The sequence below is a fragment of the Erpetoichthys calabaricus genome, chromosome 3 (genome assembly GCF_900747795.2).
Source record: "Erpetoichthys calabaricus chromosome 3, fErpCal1.3, whole genome shotgun sequence".
Classification (NCBI taxonomy): domain Eukaryota; kingdom Metazoa; phylum Chordata; class Cladistia; order Polypteriformes; family Polypteridae; genus Erpetoichthys; species Erpetoichthys calabaricus.
The window spans coordinates 302236838-302256384 of record NC_041396.2 but is presented as its reverse complement, the minus strand read 5'-3'; the positions used below and the strand labels follow the sequence as shown (position 1 = coordinate 302256384).

The following is a 19547-nucleotide window of genomic DNA, read 5'->3' as shown; positions in this document are numbered from 1 at the left end:
GCAAAATGGATATTTTAGTATAGTAAGGTATAATATTATTGAAATGCACCAAATAGTTTAATATTGTAAGGCATGTTTTTTATTTAAACAATCTACTTGCTCTAGCTGAACAATTTAGTGATTACTTCAAACATTCTCCACTTACCCCAAAGGCTAATTTTTTTTTAAACCAATTAACAGCCAGAACAGTAATCAATTAGCCTACTACAGATTATGTCTAATTGCTCTTGAGCTGGAGGGCAGCAACACCGTCCAATTTTGTTCAAAGCAATGACGGGACTGAAACACAAGCCGTAGAAAGCAGAGGTAGAATACACAAAATTGAGGGACAATCTTTTCTTTCTTTTGCAGCATTATGGAGTTGTAAAAACAGAACTGGACGTAGTTAGCAAGTATTTTGCTTCCTTGTAACTTCCTCAGTTACGTAATTATCAGTTCATCAGAAGTGAGCCGACTCCCTGAATTGCTCACCCCAGTGTGTACAAGCCACTCAAAGAAAAGCAGTATGCCATCATATTCTACTTTTTTATAGCACAGTTGTTTGGCCAAAACTATGTGAAAATCAGGTGTTTCAGTCACACCCATTGTTAACAGGTGCATAAAACTGAGCACACAGCAATGAAATCTCCATTGACAGATATTGGATTGTACTGAATAGTTTTAAATATGACACGGTTGTTGGACGTCACCTTTATCACAAGTCTGCTGTGCCAGATATGCCCTGGTCAACCGTAAATGCTATTATCATGAAATGGAAATATCGAGGAGGAGCAACAACAGCCAGCCATTAAGTGGTAGACCACAGAAAGTCATGGACTGGGGCCACCAGTTGCTGAAGTGCACATAAATCACCTCTCTTCTGTGACATCACCTAAAACAGAGTTCCAAACTTCCTTGAGAAGCAACATCAGCACAAGAACTGTGCGACAGTGACATGGGTTTCCACGACCAAGCAGCCCAAGATCATTTATACGCAATGCTAAGCATTAGCTGGAGTGGTGTACTGTAAAGCACACATTGGACTTGAACAGTGGAAACATGTCTGAAATGGTGAATCACGCTTCACTATCTGGTGGTCTGATGGATGAATCTGGGTTTGGTGGATGCCAGGAGAAGGCTACCTTCCTGACTGTAAAGTTTGGTGGAGGAGGGATAATGCCAGGTTTTGGCCTAGGCCCTTTGGTTCCAGTGAAGGGTACTGTTAATGCTGCAGCGTCACCAACTTTCAGTGTATTTACATGGACACACAAAACTAGGATGAGAAATCTAGGGCCCTATGATTTCCGCAATGTGGAAAACACGGACAGAATCACAGAATTAATGCATAAAAACGGATTTTAGATTTTAAAATGGAAATGTGTGGAATTTAAAGACCGAAAGGGTGACTGTTACAAAACTTCCCAATAAATTAAAACGGTTGAATAATCTATAGTTCTATCATTCAGATACTATTTTCTAGTTTGTTGTTTTTTGAACAAATGCAATTCTTCGTAGAAATTTAGTCGTGCCTCTGTTTGTGTGCGTGTTTCCTGCATGTTTTCTTGTTAAAGGCACACAAATTAGCTAGCTGCACGAGACACAAATCTCGAAACAAGCAGTATCAGATACCTTAACTACGTTGAAAAAAACTAAGAAACATGACCTTAACTGCGAAATTGAGGGCACAACAACTTTTACGAATCTGGACAACAACATTTCTGCAAGTTTTGTCAGCATACCATAGTACCCTTTTAAAAATTAACAATAATGTTTCTGGATTTAATAAATGTTTTGCCTCTCGGTGATGAGTCACGTAAGGTCCACATTTGACTCTTCCGTTATAAAGTCAGCACCTACAAACCCGGACAGAAGAGCAGGCTTTCCCTCAGATGCAACGAGCCCTTAAAAACGGGTCACTCTCTTTTTTTCTGTTTAATTCCCGGATTTAGCGCCTTGCAGATTAGTTTGCTTTTGCTTTGTAATTAATTATTTTAAGATATGTAGTAGATGAAGCTACAGATGTAATGATGGACATTTTCAATCTGTAAATGTTTAAGGTTTAAGAATCATTAGAAATAAATATACATAATTACAATTACAGGTACTGAAGACCAGGGGCCTCATGTATAAACGGTGCGTACGCACAGAAATGTTGCGTACGAATGTTAGTATGCTCAAATCGTGATGTATAAAACCTAAACTTGGCGTAAAGCCACACACATTTCCACAGTACCTCATACCCTGGCGTACGCAATTTCTCCGCTCGGTAGTGCTACTGTTCCTGTGTGGTTACCCTTTCTTTCTTAGACCCACATTCCAGACGTGGCTTTATAAATACACGGAAATTAACTGCATATTGTTTATTAGTGTAATGCATCTGATTGTAATTAACCTGTAGCAATATAATGGTCCAGGGAATAGCCATAGTATTCCAAATACCATAACTGCTTTAGCATTGTTACTCTCACTGCATCTTCTTCTTCTTTCAGCTGCTCCCATTAAGGGTTGCCACAGCGGATCATCTTTTTCCATATTACTCTCACTGCACCACTCGGAGTATTTATACCACTGTATCTGAGTGGGGAATCACAGCATCTACAGCAGTTGATCGGAAAGAGAATTATTGGTATACAGTTTCAAACACACACTACCTCAGTCACGGCAAAACGCATCAAAGCCTTTCCTGTACGGACCTCGCAGTTCAGAAACAGTTTCATCCCAAGAACTATAAACGCACTCAATCAGTCTACCAAGTGCTCCTTGTAGAACTGTTTGGACTTATAAGTACAATCACCTCACTGTAAACTTGCACTACAGTTATAATATTGCACAACCTGCGCCACTTTATAAAGCGCGTATTTACGTATGATGACGATATCATTTTTAAGATGAAATGCAGCAAAATATGTTGCTTATAGTATACAGATAAAACTAACTTTATTTAAATAATCAGTATTGTTAATAATTAAACATGTGAGGACACAGTGCCGCAGCAATAGCTAGTTCACGGATAGCTCCTGCCTTGCGCTGTATTATTGCTGGTGCTGACGCGACACTGGAAGGATAGACGGATAGAATAATTAAACATGTACTATGAAGATATTTCAATGTTCCTTAAAAGTTTTGATTTCGGCGTTCTAAGCTTACAGATGGCTTAAGGTCTATTACAGAGGTAATTGTGTGGCGATTGGGTATTTGGAGAAAGAAAAGTAAGGACAGGAATTGGAGGTTAGTACGTTTGAAAGAGACAGTACTTCTGTGATAAATTATTTCATCGAAGGTCGCGCATGGCGCAGCAAGTCTCTTGTGTGAGATATGAACAAGCACTGCGCCACCGTGTTCCCATGTTTAATAACATGCTTTCATTCCTATCATTATGAAAAAGATATCTCAGTATTTTAACTATTCAGAGAGCTGTAATATCACGAATGTAATGGATTCTGTGTCCTGTCGGAGAAAGAGAAAGAACGGAAGCACGTAGTGATTCACACACATAGAGCACATAGAAGATCAAACACAGAACAAAGCATTTAACGTCCTACTTTAGTTACGATGGGATTTGAGAAACCAGTAAATTAGATTTTAAGATGAAGTTTATGATGTTCTACTTTAATGACAAAATAAACTACGTGATTAAAGTGGAAATTTCGAGATTAAAGTTGACATTTCGTGCTTTTTTCCCCCCACTGTGTGCCTATTTTTTTCTCTGTACCCTAATAAGCTTTCACATGACACTCAGACGGTGTGCTACGAGTTGCCTTTTCACGCTGACTTTGATATGTGACAACTTCTTTTTTATTTCGGGCACTGTGCGACTTTGTGAACTTGAGCTTTCGAGTTTCTCCGACACTATGTCACTCGATCAACTTTCTTTTGTTGATTATATCACTGTTTAAACCAACAAATAGTACGTTTTTCCTTTGTCTCCACTTGGTATTCGCTGAAATTCTTATATTTTCCCCTGTGCTTTTCCCATTGTCTTTTCACAGAAGGCTATTTATATCGATTTGCATATTCAAAGAGGCATAATTCTGGGAGGAGTTGGGGCGGGACAGAAGGTGCGTGCATGTGCGTTACTTTTCACGCTGATCGAGATTTATGTAGTGGAAGAACGTGAAAGTTTGCGTACGCACAGATTCTTGCATCTGGATTTTTCTGTGTGTACGCACATTCCCGCTTTTGTGCTTACGCCATGTTATAGTGTGAGTTCTACACCATTACCATTGACAGATGTTATCTTTATGGAGAGCTGCAACTTTTCCACCTTTTCACAGGCAGCACTTCAGTCCCTTCACAACAACTAGCTGAATCTTAATGACAGTTTAGCAGTGGTTACAGACAATGTATTATACTGTCTGAAAGCAGACCAGGAAGTTTTAAAAGGGGTTATGCCTAACAGTGTACTGTACATTCAACCTGCTTGTGTCATGTCATCAGTTTGGTGGGAGAGACCTGGCAGCACCATAAATACTTCAGAAAGGCTGCATCACTAGTGATGTGGGTAAAGTCTGCCTTGTTCAAGAAGTCTGCCAGGAACCCGAGGCAGGAAACACCACGTGGAATAGTTGGTTTGAATCAGTAGGGTACCTCACTGAACTTATACACCTCTACTCTACCTCTATGCTGTAACAAATATCCTAGACTCTAAAAATGAAGTTCACCTTCATCTCAGAAGGATGCATCAAACTAGTAACAGCTCTTACAACTCTGGAGGGTTAGGGTTAAAAAAAAAATGTACAAAATGAAACATTTTTAATTAAAAATGTAAAAATTTTAATTTTTCGTTTAAAAAAAAATGCTTTGAACATGAACTTCAAGGAAAGGAGAATTTTTAAAGTTTTCTGATAATTTCATACCAAACACAAAAAGTGAAACAACTTCTTGTAAAAGTAAAGCACACCTTTAACATGCCTAATCCCTAAAACCCAGTGCGGGTCAGCCTGCACAATTAAATTCAGATACACATGAAAGCTCACATCTGTTCCATTTATGCAAAAAATATAAAAACAAAAACTAAATGCTCCGAGTATTTAAACAGGAAGATCTAAAATCTGCCTTGCAATACCAAACCATTTTTCCTAATAGGTGTCAATAATTAGTACATTACCTCAACTTGCTTTTCCCATTAAGGTCAAAAGAAGCCAAAGCCTTTTTCTTTTTCCACTAGCATCACAGGACCGCTGCAGACATTGCTATATGTAAACTTGCAGTCACTGCAATGGCCCAGTATGCAATTACAGTGGCTGAACAAGATCAGATAGATCAGATCAGATAGATAGATAGATACTTTATTAATCCCAAGGGGAAATTCACAAACTCCAGCAGCAGCATACTGATACAAAAAAACAAATATTAAAAAGAGTAATAAAAATGTAGGTAAAAACGGACAAGAACTTTGAATAATGTTAACATTTACCCCGCCCCGGGTGGAACTGAAGAGTCGAATAGTTTGGGGGAGGAACGATCGCCTGAGTCTGTCAGTGAGCAGGGCAGTGACAGCAGATCAACAATCTTCCATGTGTTTGTGGAAGGAAATTTTACCACCAAATAACCCATGCAGACTTACAGAGTGTGTACAAATGTCACAAAAACAGAGGCTATGTCAGGAATTTAACCTAAACCCCATGGTTCGATGTGGGCAACACAGTTAATTAAAAAAAAAAAAAAATTCAATTCTAAAAAATTAACTTTTTATTAACTAGGTGACAATGTTAGAATTTTAATTTAAAGGAAAAGTTCAGTATTTTTTCAAGCTCAAGTTATTTCTTCACAATCATGGTATATATTAACTTGCCACACAAAACTGCCATCTAAAGTGAAGCATCTTTATATCCAATACACAACCGTGGCTGTCCGTTTGTCTGCAGGATTTTAAATAACCTGTAGCTCGCAAACCATTTGACCTATTGACCTGAAATTTGGTACACATATACTATGTGATGTCTACTATCCGCTTTCGGGGTGATGATTGACTTCCAAGGTTATTCCTCTTTTTATTTTATTGTAGAATCAACTCTCTGCAGCAGGGCAGCTGTGTGGTGCATGCATACGGGCGCCATTCTCACTCCCTACCACCTTCACCATCACTTCCCCTACCTCTTCATATCTTAAATCATTCTTGAGGAAGATTGAAGACTTAAGTGCCAGATTAAGTAAAAAATTAATGAAAACGTACTAAGGAATTGCAACATAAAACACTGACTTAAATCAGTTTTAACGCGAAAAGATGCCGACCAAGAAGCGGGCCGCTAGGGTGAAGAAAAGAAGAGCTGCTCAGGAAGCAGCAAGCGCATCAACCTCTGAGCAAACGAATGCTAAATGCACAGAGAAAGAGGAGGAAAACTAGGAATGCTCAAGTCAAGTGGATTCACTGCATGTTATTGTGCAGAGCGCCATTACTGGTACTTTATAAATAAACAAAAAATAAACTAGCCAGCTCGAGTTTTATTAACAGAGTGAATGGGTAGTGGAGTCCCAATGTTTATTTAAAAAAAAATAAATAAAGTTTGAAAACTTCCCAAATACATCCACGTTGAAGGAGCAAAGGTTCTGATTTAAGAAAACGTGTTCCTCGTCAATGAAGTATGCTTGTGCCAATAAAAGTAAACTGGAAATAGTAAATTTTATCACAGATTCTAAGTCCTATTTTCTCGAGCTAAGGATATTCTTGCTCACAGCGGCCGCCATGGGTGGAGTTATGACACCCAAGCTTGCCAACCTATATTCTACTAATTATCCTACTTCTGCTTATGCAGTTTTGTTTCATTAGCTGTTATGTTCTGCCATGCTTGGTAAAAGACAAATGTGCACTCAAATTGTACAATTTTTTTCCCCTTAAATGGCAGCTACTTTACACCTCTTACGTTCTATGCTGTTATTTTACAATGCCTAAAGAGTGAGTGGCAGCGTTCAGCTGAAAAATCACACAAGAGTTTCACTGTACTTTGAACAAACAATAATAAATCTGAACTGATTACACTGCAGGAGCGGCACGGAGGTAGCACTTCTGCCATGCAGTAAGGACACCAGGGTTCACTTCCCAGGTCCTTCCTGCATGGAATTTGCATGTTCTCCCCGTGTCTGCGTGGGTTTCCTCCCACAGTCCAAAGACATGCAGGTTAGGTGCATTGGTGATCCTAAATTGTCCCTGGTGTGTGCGTGCCCTGTGGTGGGCTGGCGCCCTGCCTGGGATTTGTTCCTGCCTTACGCCCTGTGCTGGCTGGGATTGGCTCTAGCAGACCTCCATGACCCTGTGTTAGGATATAGCGGGTTGGAAAATGACTGACTGATTACACTGTATTGTATTTGTAATAAAAGCCATGGATTTTTGAGAGTCACGCTACCTGCAAGTCGCACTTTCAGTGGCACGTTGTGTGCACTTCGATAAAGAAAAATACTCAGAAAAATGAAAAAGGCAGATTGTACTAAATGTAGATGAATGCGCAAAAACTAATAACAGAATTTTTTTAATGTATGATTAGTCTTACTAAAAATATAACGGACATAAGGATAGTATTTTTGAGCCAATAAACTCACCGACTCTTATGGATATCAAACAAACTGTAAACACACATGGAGTACACACAAACATCATGTAGACCCTGGCAATGCAAGGCTCTGTGCTATAACTCTGCCTATGCTAAAACATTTGCACTAAACTTACTAAACTTCAACCTAATTAAAACTAAAGGTATGTCTCTAACATCTGTTCAGTTCTTGTCACTTGATTACTTGCTTTCTCCTGCTAGACAACCAAAGTGCACACATGCATGTTGATACTGGGGGGGCAGCAGGCAACATCTTAGTGGAATAAAGAAATAAGCTTCAGAAAAGTGAAAGATGTGCATCGTTTTCAGTTATTATTGTCTAGTTGTCTACAAAACAGACAGCAACTCAAAACCTGAACACTCAATGTCAACAACAGCGCTTGATGATGACGACTTTCTGAATCGTGAATCCATGCCCCTGGGGCTTAAAGGATACAGCGGAGAAAGACTCGCAAAAAAAGTGAAGTACTCAGCTGATCTCTTTTTAAGCTGGCTGAATTTCACAAACACTTTCCTTTTGTTTTTTTCTTCTTAAAATAACAGGGGTACAATGTTTTGCATCATATGTGCGATCACAAGGCACAGTTCAATACTTGAAAACATTTTTGCCTTATTTAATTCCCCCCCCAAACAGAAACCCTGTGGCACAGCATGTTATAGTCTATGGTGATAAACGAGCTGCAGGATTTTATAAAACAGTGTAACTCATACTTGCGAGTGTAGGGGAGCGAGCATGAGAGCAATTGGCACAGCCATCAGTCATTATCGGCTCTGTGGTTTGCTTAAGAACAGCACCTACACTTACAGAGGTTTAAAAGATCTGGGTGATCCAGTGAAGAGGAGGAAAAGGACATAAAGGTCAAGAGAAAGAGAGGCAGAGGTCAATCCAGCGTGAGAGAAGGTGAGTGAACCAGTCTGGAGAAGCTCCAAGGATGATCAAACCTGATTAGCGAGATGTATAAATGGTGATAAAGGGCTCCAAGGGCTTCCTTGTGTAACCAACTTAAGTGGCGGAGGGCACCAAGGAGGACCGCATTCGCCAGAGACAGAAATAGACACAGACAGAGACAATATGTGTGAAGGCTGATAGTGGATCTAATTTTATTTCTTGGTTTTATTTGTTTACTAGGGGGCTTCGCCCCCTGCTCGCTTTGCTCGCCAACCCTCCGTGCCTGCTTTGCTTCCGCAGTTTCACATGCGTGTTGTAGGCGCCTATGTTCATTGTATTTGTCCATGCTGTATCATTGAGCTGTATTGTGTTTGAATTTGGTGTAAAGCGTTCAGCGGTTTGTACAATCCCAAGCAGCACATTATTCCTAACTTCACTCCGCAGTAGTGCCACTCACAATATGGCGGTGACGATTGCGCCTTCACTCCGCAGTAGTGCCACTCACAATATGGCGGTGACGCCTGCGCCTTCCGTACTGTCGGGTTTCACTATGCTGTGTAGGTGCCTTTGCCTTTCGTACTATCTTTGTGGACCTGTGGGACCTCCGTAGCCTCTTCCGTTTGAATCTGGGCTGCAGTGCAGAATCCTCTTTTTTGTGTGGCTGTGTCGCTAGTCGTTAGCTATGGGCGCATTGTTGCTTCATTTCTCATTCACGTCAGTTGAGCTCTTTCGTGTTTGGGCCGTGACTCCTTCGTTCACGGTGGATACGACTTCGCTTGCGGTTTATGAGACACACGCTGTACGCGCCTGCGCAGCATGTCTCATGGTCCCATCGCCGTGTACCTGCATCCATGCCATCCGGTTTTTGCAGTGTGCCTGCGTCCATGCCATCCGGTTTACCATTCTCGGTTAGTAATATGGATTGGAATCTTACTGGTATTTGACCATTTTTATATTCACTGAACAGTTTTATGGATTTATTGATAACTTATTTATTCGAAGAATTTTATTGCATCACACTTTGACACTGGTTGTTGCTTTTTAATATAAATATGAAAAATGCACATTTGCACCTATACGTCTTGTTGTCCATCCTTGGCAACAGCCTACAAGATGTCCTGGAAAAGATGGTAGTGCCCATGGCTGCAGGCACCATCATAGGCCCCAGTACCTTTTAGCTCCAAAAAACGCCATAGATTTTTTTTTTAATACATAAATTATGCAGCATTTTAGAATGTCATTGCATGTGGTACATTACCGTATACCATGATTGTAAATAAATAACTCTTCAATAACAATTTACATTAAGGCAGCATTAAGAAGAAGGACGCCTCACGCCTGGACAAACTGGTGAGGAAGGCAGGCTCTATTGTAGGCACGGAGCTGGACAGTTTGACATCCGTGGCAGAGCGACGGGCGCTCAAAAGGCTCCTATCAATTATGGAGAATCCACTGCATCCACTAAACAGGATCATCTCCAGACAGAGGAGCAGCTTCAGCGACAGACTGCTGTCACCATCCTGCTCCACTGACAGACTGAGGAGATCGTTCCTCCCCCACACTATGCGACTCTTCAATTCCACCCGGGGGGTGGAAAGTTAACATTATACAAAGTAATTGTCTGTTTTTACCTGCATTGTTATCAATCTTTAATTTAATATTGTTTTCGTATCAGTATGCTGCTGCTGGAGTATGTGAATTTCCCCTTGGGATTAATAAAGTATCTATCTATCTACCCTTCAATAAGGGGTGCTAATAACAAGGGATGCCTGTGGGTCTAACGGGTATTGCATAAGTTTCAGAGACTGAATCCAAATTCAGCTCAGCGTTGGACTGCCTTCTGCATACAGCCTGCATGATCTCCTCGGGTTAATGTAGGTTTCCAACAAAAACCGGAAGAGTACAACTCTAGAGTACACCAATGAATGGAGGCAAGAATGCACTGGTGTTTCTCAAAGATTGTTTGCTGCATCGTGCTCTTTGATTGACTCAATCGACCCCTATATTAGTAAATATGGATTCCGAAAATTGAACTAAAAAACTATTAAGACATCTGGAATTGAAAACACCAAATACCAACAGTTTCCAGAACCAACAATCCGACTAAATAAATACAGCTCCCCATACCTGGGTAGCACGCTGCCAAGGATGAGAGAAACCTCCGTAATGCAATTCAAAGGATAATGAATTAAACTGCAAACAAGGAGAGGCAGAGGTAGCCTGTAACATCACCGTTACCTCAGCCATTCTAAGGCGCTCTCTTTCTAAACTTATTTCCTATTTACAGGTTGTACTTTTTCTCAGAAGAAAAACACCATGTGCGTTTTTTGTTTGTTTTTTTATTTTGTTACATTAGATGCGTCAAAAAAGCCAAGGGGATAAAAAGAAACGATGGAAATTCCTTACCTGCTCTTATCCGTCTCGCTCCAGAGGCCTCCTTCTCTCTCCGCTCTCCATTCAGACGCCGCACTTTCCTACTAAGCCGAGCCTGAAGGAGCCCGAGCCCACCTTCGAACCCGCATGCGCTACAAAAAAAACACTATTATCAGTAAAGTAAACTAAGCAAGGCTATACCCCAAGATGCCCAACAGATATAATTCAGCCTTACCTTTTTGCTGTGCGAACGTCGTTTAAAAACCTCACAAACTCCTCCTCCTCCTCCTCCTCCAAATCTAGTCTGTCACATTCTGCCAGATCCGGGTCTCCACAGTAAACTACTACGCAACCAATGGGTGGAGCACAAAAGGACCGACGTGCCAGCGAACTCGGAGACGCAGACGTGTGGAAGCCGCATACCTACCAATGAATTGCCTGGTGGGCGTGGTTTCGTCGTTTCACCTCTTTGGTCTGTGGGGTATGTCACAGCCCACTCCCGTTAGTAGGCGGGATAACAGTAGATTGACAAACTACAACCACCACTCAGAGACAGAATAACTAACGAATCGGGCGGGATCTCCGATTATTCGCTTTTTCTAACCCAAAATGGAGGCGCTGTGGGGTTATTTCGTGCGTATTCATTTATACTAAGAAATTATCATTACATTTAAGCGCTAAGATAAAATTTATTTGCGCAGTCAGGATAGTTTTTCACCTTCTTGAAGCGTTCTCACAAAGTTCGATTGAATTCATCGTCACTTATATCTGTTGACTGATTCGAACAATTAGCTTCATCAGTTCATTTTCTTATTTGGTTGATGCCGTTATTCAGGGTAACTTACATTAACACTTTAGAGATTCAGGTTGTTACATTACTTTTGTCTTTCCACTTTGAGTGCAGACAGGTGAAGTAACTTGCGTATAGTCAGTAGTTGGGTTTGAACCCATAACATCTGGATTTGAAGTCTAAAGCCTAAACCACTATGCCTGTCCATCCTCTTCTTTCTTGGGATGTTTGCTACCCGTTTCATAGCATTTAGTAATATTGTTCTTAATTGCTTTCTCCTTGAATTGATTTTCTAAACTCGCTTTTTCTTTTTCAGGGTAGTTGTGACTCAAAATAGCCGTAGCAGTGAATAACGCAGGACACGTGCTAAAGATGTTTGAATGGTGGGGTTACCAGCTTTTCAAAAAGCCAAAAACGGATACCAGTTGAAGTCATGAGGAACGTCATTGTAGACTTTCAGCTGTGTTTTAGGTCATTGTCTTCTTGTAGAAATCATCAGTTTTTCAGTTTCCTTATTGACCTTCTGACATTCTCCTCAAGGATTTGTTGACACTTTCTGGAATCCTTGCCTCCATGTACACACTCACTTATTTCCTGTGTCACTAGCTGCCACACAACCCAAAGCATAACAGATGCACAAGTCTACTTAACAGATGGCAAGGTGTTCTTTTCTTCAAATGTTAATTTTTTATCTCCAAAGTTTTTGTGGCTGTGGCCAAAGTGTTCAATTTTATTTACCTTCATCTGTCCGCAGCATTTGGTCTCAAAATAGAGCTGTCAGAAACACCTCAACTCAGATACAAATTGAGTGTATATGAAACGATTCTTAGTCGAAGGCAAACGCTGACATTCGATTGTAAAAGAACAGTCCAGTTTTTCATACCTCACACAAATTTTGCCATTGTGTTACTCCAGGTATGTTAATGTAGTTTGCACATCACTTCCTTAATCAATTTTTATAATTTTTAATTGTTAGTTTCTATTGTCATTTATAAAATGGATAGATTTTTCTACTGCCCTGCTCTGCTTTTTGGGTAACTGGTGTATTATACTGAATTCAACTAAAATTTAGAACTTATTTCTGATCTGACTCGGAAAACGGAAAGAGAGGGGTCTCCGAATTCAGAATTCCTAATCTTAAATCCGAATCTATCCAACTTGATTATGACATCAATCCAAAATGGCAATGTACACTATGAACAGGAAGAACAGCAACACTTTATAGGTTTATTTAGGCAGATAGGTTGGACTTTATTTTTGTCCTCTGGGGGAAATTTGGCTTTTAACAGAAGCTCTTTCAATAAATAAATACATAAGTAGATAAATAAATGTATATATACTTACACTATGATCTGAACACACCCCAGAACCGCTAAAAAGGAAAGAATATTTAAAAAAAATATAAGAAAACCTCTGACTTGGCAGTCCCAGTGAGGTGCTATACAGAAATATTGTTGTTGGTATTAAGGACTCCCAGTTGCGTTTTTTGACACACTTCTGCTGAATAATTTGTTAGCTGAACGTCCTCAGTGTTGGTGTGTCAGAGAGAGAATGTGCAGCATTGTTTATAATGGCACACAGTTTTGTCTTCATTCACTCCTCCTCTACGACTGAATAGTGAGAAGATAATGAACAGTAATGGACTAGCCAATGTAAGCTTGATACGCGCTACTCTTCCTACACTGTGCTCAATGGTTGCTTTGTGCACTTTTGAAATTATAGCTCCCAATCAGAAATAGTACTATTTATCTTGGCCAAGAACATGAAAAACATTTTAAGACATGACAACATAACTTTTTGCGCCTTTCTTTCTCATCTTGTTTTTTATCTTTGATCCGGACTATAGAACTATTTGTTAGCATTTGTTGCTGAAACCCCAGCTTTCACAGGCGACATCCATGTTTACTGTCCCACTTGGGAAGCGCAAACACATGGAGGTTGAAAATTTTGCAATTGTGACTTCCGAGCTCAGCTGTATGACAAATGCAGCATATCAACAGATTATAAACATGTCTCCAGCGCCCTAAAAATACATATTGTCCCTGATTCAGTTCCATTTCACTTTTGATTTTCCTTTATACTTTCTCATATACAAAGTATAGGGAAAGTATTGTAATCATCCAAAAATTCGATGTTGAGATTTTAATGAATCTCGACATTTTAGACCTCCCCAAGTCAGAAAATACCATTTCTGAAATTATGTCTGCGTGTGTGTGTTGTCACACACGTGCGATTAGGAGACAACTAAAGGGCCTGAATAATAGTAACTCCGTGTCTGACCAGAGGGTGGCGAGGTGCACTATTTGCATCTCTCAATCCCTTACAGACCATTCTCAGGAAATACCGATGACATCACTTTCTGTCCTGGCGCTGCCGATGACGACATTTCCGGTCCCGGGGCTGATGACATCACTTCCTCCACTTGTTTTTAAAAGCCGCCATCTTAAGGCAGCAATTCAGTTCTGTTTTGGACTCGCATGAGCCAGGATATAATATAAGGGTGGCTGCCCCAAACCTTTTCATGTCTCATCGTACTTTTTGTGACAGTGTGTGTAAACACGATAACTTGAGTACCCTTTCACTTAGGTCAACTAAATTTTGCATACAATTATTCAGTACAAAACGTAGATTTCTATCAACTTTTGGGCTATTTCTGCTAAGCTGAAGTGGTACTTTACGTGAACACGTACTCGATTTTTTTTTTCTTTCATGCAGCTACAGAGTCCGATTTATTCAACTTTACTTTTATAATAATTGTTCAATATATTATTAATTTGATTTGGTTTGTTGTTGATGGTTCTTTAATGTACATAATATAAAAATATAATCATTGTCCTGCGGTTTACTCCTCAAATATCCATCCCCATATGTGAGTATACGAGAAAGTCTAGAGGAGACCACTCGTGATTTTTACTATTATAACATCTTTAAAACTGACACTTTAGAGAGCCTTTTCAGTGTCAAGTAAGCTAACCTAATCCAACATGCGTCTTTTTGAAGCTGCTGGTTTAACAAATAGTCTCTAAAACAAAGGCAAATAAACATTAATGTTACATGTGTTATATTTTTGCTGCATCTTTAAGGGGGGGACACAATTCCATTAAGTTTAATCCTGTCTGTTATTTTTTGACCACTGGACTGCTGCCTCACTCTACAAACTTATCAAATCAGGCTGCTCAGTATACTTGATCTGCCTTCCACAAGCTGTTTTTTTTAAACTATAATCTATGCTTTTTGTGATTTATTTGTGCTGTGTATTATAATAATTACCAGTAACAGCGCACTGCATAATAATGTGCAGTGAATACACTTGACTTGAGAGCGTTCTAGCTATTCTCACGCGACCAACGTCTCTTTGTCGTCGCTGGATGGCGTTTTGTTCTGTCTCATTTGCCTTTGCAATTCTGGCACGTTTGAACACTGATTGCCAACGTCGATTAGCCTCTTCCTCCATCTCATTTGCTCTTACGATTCTCTTTCGCTCAGTGTTGGCCTGTCTTTGTTGTATCGTCTGTTCTTTGGTATCAGTTGCTCGAGCCATTTTCTTTCGCTGTGCATCAGCCTGTCGTAAATGCCAAGTGCGCTCTTCAAAGTTTTCATTTTCTTTCTCTGTACGTTTAGTATTCGTTTGCTCAGAGGTTGATGCGCTTGCTGCTTCCTGAGCAGCTCTTCTTTTCTCCACCCTAGCGGCCCGCTTCATCTCTTCTTTCATTGGCATCTTTTTGCGTTAAAACTGATTAAGTCAGTGTTTGTATTGCAATTCCTTGGTAAGTTTTCCTTAATTTTTCACTTAAGCTGGCACTTAAGTCTTCAATCTGCCTCAAGAATGATTTAAGATATGAAGAGGTAGGGGAAGTGACGGCAAGGTGGGAGGGATGAGAACGGCGCCCGTACGCATGCAACGCACGGCCGCCTTGTTGGCCGCTGCCGAGAGTTGATTCTACAATAAAATGATAATAATTCCCACCCTGAAAGTGGATAGTAAAGGTCATGTAGTATATATGTACCAAATTGCAGATCAATAGTTCAAACAGTTTGCGAGCTACAGGTGATTTAAAGTCCTGGGCAAACAAACGGATAACCACAGTAGCGTATTATATAAGTAGATCATAATAAAAATATAATGAGGAGAGAATACTTAAAGATCATTACAACACAACTTGTTGTACATTCAGTAGCTCCATTTATGAAACATGAATAGACTCACCGTGCTGCCGGTTACATAAAATAAACATAGATGGGCACTGACTTTTGCACTCAAGGACCAGAAAGGCACGCAGCAGAGTGGAGAAAGGGTCGGGGTGTGGAGGACTAAAGTAACAAGTGCATTTTTAACGTGTTTATTTAATCAGGAATGATTTTGCATGGGTTTCAAATACACTGCTCAAAACAAAATGAAGGGAACACTTAATTATCCCAGTCTAACACCAAGTCAGTGAACCTTCAGGGATATCAGTCTGTCCAGTTAGGAACCAGAAGCGATTGTGAATCAACATTACCTGCTGGGTGCAAATGAAAGTGACAACAGGTGCACTGGAGAGCCTATAGCAGGACAACCCCCCAAAAAATGGAATGGTGGGCACAGACAATAATAATAATAATAATAATAATACGAGGGACGTTCCAAAAGTTTCTGCACTTTTTTTAACTCTGTTTATTAAGAATTTAAAAAACAAATGACATCACTTTTCTGCATGGTCACCTTCCTTTGCGATGTAATTTTCCCAGCGTTGTACCAACTTTTTAATGCCCGATTACTACTCCTCTCGCCTTCACCGTTTCCAATGAAAATACTAATGTGTGGAAACTTTTTGCACGTCCCTCATAATAATAACAGTAAAACATTTTATTTATAAGGCACCTTTCCCATGATCAAACTCTCTCCATATCCTTCCTGACTGATTCTTGTCTAGTTTTGCATTCTTCTAGTGTCCTTGTCACTACTAGTAGCATGAGGCCAATTCAGGTTGCACTGGTAGTCCAGCTCCTCCACATCCATACGTACCATCGCAGCAAGGTTTGCTGTGTCTCCTAGTAAAGTCTCAATAGCATGGAGGAGATACCAGGACACAGATCATCACACAAGGAGAGCTGGACAGGGCAATAGAAGGGCATCAACCCCACAGTAGAACTCACTTTGTGTGAGGAGGAACAGGAGGAGCACTGCCAGAGCCCTACAAAATGACCTCCAGCTGGCTACTGGTGTGCATGTTTCTGACCAAACTGTCACAAACAGTCTCCACGATGGTGACATGAGGGCCGACATTCTGTAGTGGGATAGTGCTTAAAGCCCATCACAGTACAACTCGATTGGCATTCACCAGAGAATACACAATTGGCAGCTCCACCATTGGCACCCTATTCTCTTCACAGATGAGAGCAGGTTCACACTGAGCAAACATGACAGACATGAAAGACTCTGGAGATAACGTGGTGAACGTTATGCAGCCTGCAACGTCATCCAGCATGACCGGTTTGGCAGTGGGTCAGTGATAATCTGGGGAGGCATATCCTTGAAGGGTCACACAGACCTCCATATGCTAGGCAACAGTACCTTGACTGCTGTTAAGTATCGGGATGAAATCCTCAGAGCCATTGTCAGAACGTATGCTGGTGCAGTAGGCCTTGGGTTCTTCCTTGTGCAGGATAATGCCCAGGCAGTTCCTGGATGACAAAGGCATTGATACCATTGACAGGCCCTCACGTTCCCCAGACCTGAATCCAAATGAGAACCACAGGGACATTATGTATCGGTGCATCTGACACCACCAAGTAGCCACAAACCGCCCAGGAGGTCACTGATGCCCTGATCTGGGTATGAGAGGTGATTCCCCCAGGACACCAGCCGCTGTCTCATCAGCAGCATGCCCAGAAGTTGTAGGGGGTCCATACATGCATGTGGGGGCAATGCCCACTACTGAGTTACATTAGGAGTTGCTGTAATGAAATTCACACAAGTTGAATCAGAATGGAATTTTAGTTTTTGACTCTAATTTTTGGTGTGATGTTGAATCAGCTCTCAATAGGTTGGTGATTTTGGTTTCCATTGACCGTTGTTACATCATTTTTCTCTCAACAAATTACACAGGTTTACTCAGTCAAGATTTTCCACTTGAATATTTCATTCATCAAGATTCAATGTATGATTTAAGTGTTCCCCTCATTTATTTGAGTAGTATATACTGTATATTACAGGCACGTGAAGTGTCCCGGTTCTGTATTTTTCTTTTTTCAGGTCACTGCCCATGTACAGAAGGATCATCAATGCCCAAGTCTTATGCATTGCAGAAGCATCTTAATCATGAAGTAAAAATATTGTAGCAACCAGAGGGTCCAGACCTGAGAGGGACACAATCTTCATGTGGTGGTGGACTCTCAGAGGGGGCAGGAATAACAGGAGAAGCTAACTATAAAGCAGCCCCATGAGCAGCGGGTAGAAAGGCGCGGCAGACTTGGCACTTAAAAGCACTTCAACCATGTTTCCCAGCTGCTAAACCCCAACGGTTTGAATGCGTGGCCGCCGGTGAGCCTTGGATGTGCACCCTGGCTTTGGGTTGGCTCTCTGTGCGGCATACAGGGTGACCCTGGACCCAGATGACTGAAGTGTGGCGGACAAAGGAACGAAGCAGCTGGGAGCACATGTTGCTATTGAAGACCTGAGCAGGGTGGCAGAAGCAGGCAACGAAGAAGCCAAATGGTATTTTTTAGGACAACTCCCCAGCAATCGGCATGAAGAGTCTAATTCCATTACATAAAGATCTCCTGCAACACCGAGGTCATAATATTAATGATAATGAAGTGCACATACATTAAATACAATCATGCATGTAGCATCACTTAACACTTTTAACCTACATTTTACATTTTTACAGTAATCCCTCCTCCATCGCAGGGGTTGCGTTCCAGAGCCACCCGCGCAATAAGAAAATCTGCGAAGTACAAACCATATGTTTATATGGTTATTTTTATATTGTCATGCTTGGGTCACAGATTTGCGCAGAAACACAGGAGGTTGTAGAGAGACAGGAACGTTATTCAAACACTGCAAACAAACATTTGTCTCTTTTTCAAAAGTTTAAACTGTGCTCCATGACAAGACAGAGATGACAGTTCAGTCTCACAATTAAAAGAATGCAAACATATCTTCCTCTTCAAAGGAGTGCGCGTCAGAAGCAGAGACTGTCAGAGAGAGAGAGAAAAGCAAACAAATCAATAGGGCTGTTTGGCTTTTAAGTATGCGAAGCACTGTGCAGCATGTCGCTTCACGAAGCAGCTGCACAGAAGGTAGCAACGTGAAGATAATTTTTTAGCATTTTTAGACGAGCGTCCGTATCGTCTAGGTGTGCGAACAGCCCCCCTGCTCACACCCCCCTACATCAGGGTCAGAGAAAGTCAGTGCAAGAGAGAGAGAAAAGTAAGTTGGGTAGCTTCTCAGCCATCTGCCAATAGCGTCCCTTGTATGAAATCAACTGGGCAAACCAACTGAGGAAGCATGTACCAGAAATTAAAAGACCCATTGTCCTCAGAAATCCATGAACCAGCAAAAAATCCGCGATATATATTTAAATATGCTTACATATAAAATCCGTGATAGACTGAAGCCGCAAAAGGCGAAGCGCGATATAGCGAGGGATTACTGTATATTAAAATATTTTTAAAATAATTATTCAGTTCCTAATTTTTGTCTAATTTGACAGCTGTGACCGCTAGGGGGTGTTGCAGCACCCAAACCTCAGACACAACCACCACAACACAATGAAAGGGTTTATTTTGACAAATACCTTACAAAAAAGGCTTCTTTAATAAACATAATTATAATTCAATACTCCTCTTTCTTCATCTTTCGAGGTGAGCTTTCACCTCCTTCCACCCAACTCCAGCTCACCTGGATGAGGTTGAGGGGCTTCTTATATGTTGGACCCAGGAGGTACTTCTCATGCTAGGACATAACTCGATGGAAAGACTTCTA

The 19547-nt window shown here is 40.8% G+C and overlaps 2 protein-coding genes across 2 annotated transcripts in view; both read right to left on the bottom strand.

Moving 5' to 3' along the window:
• The window catches only part of rnf41 (ring finger protein 41), a 117068-nt gene extending 105916 nt beyond the window's left edge, over nt 1–11152 (bottom strand). Inside the window, exons 1-2 of the mRNA XM_028798608.2 lie at nt 11024–11152; nt 10822–10940 (exon numbers count right to left, since the gene is read on the bottom strand). The gene's annotated coding sequence lies outside the window, so the exon portion shown is untranslated. The remainder of the gene's footprint in view (nt 1–10821; nt 10941–11023) is intronic.
• Nucleotides 1–16053, bottom strand: part of dgkaa (diacylglycerol kinase, alpha a) — a 185120-nt gene extending 169067 nt beyond the window's left edge. Inside the window, exon 1 of the mRNA XM_051925046.1 lies at nt 16050–16053. The gene's annotated coding sequence lies outside the window, so the exon portion shown is untranslated. The remainder of the gene's footprint in view (nt 1–16049) is intronic.
• Nucleotides 16054–19547: the final 3494 nt, after the last annotated feature.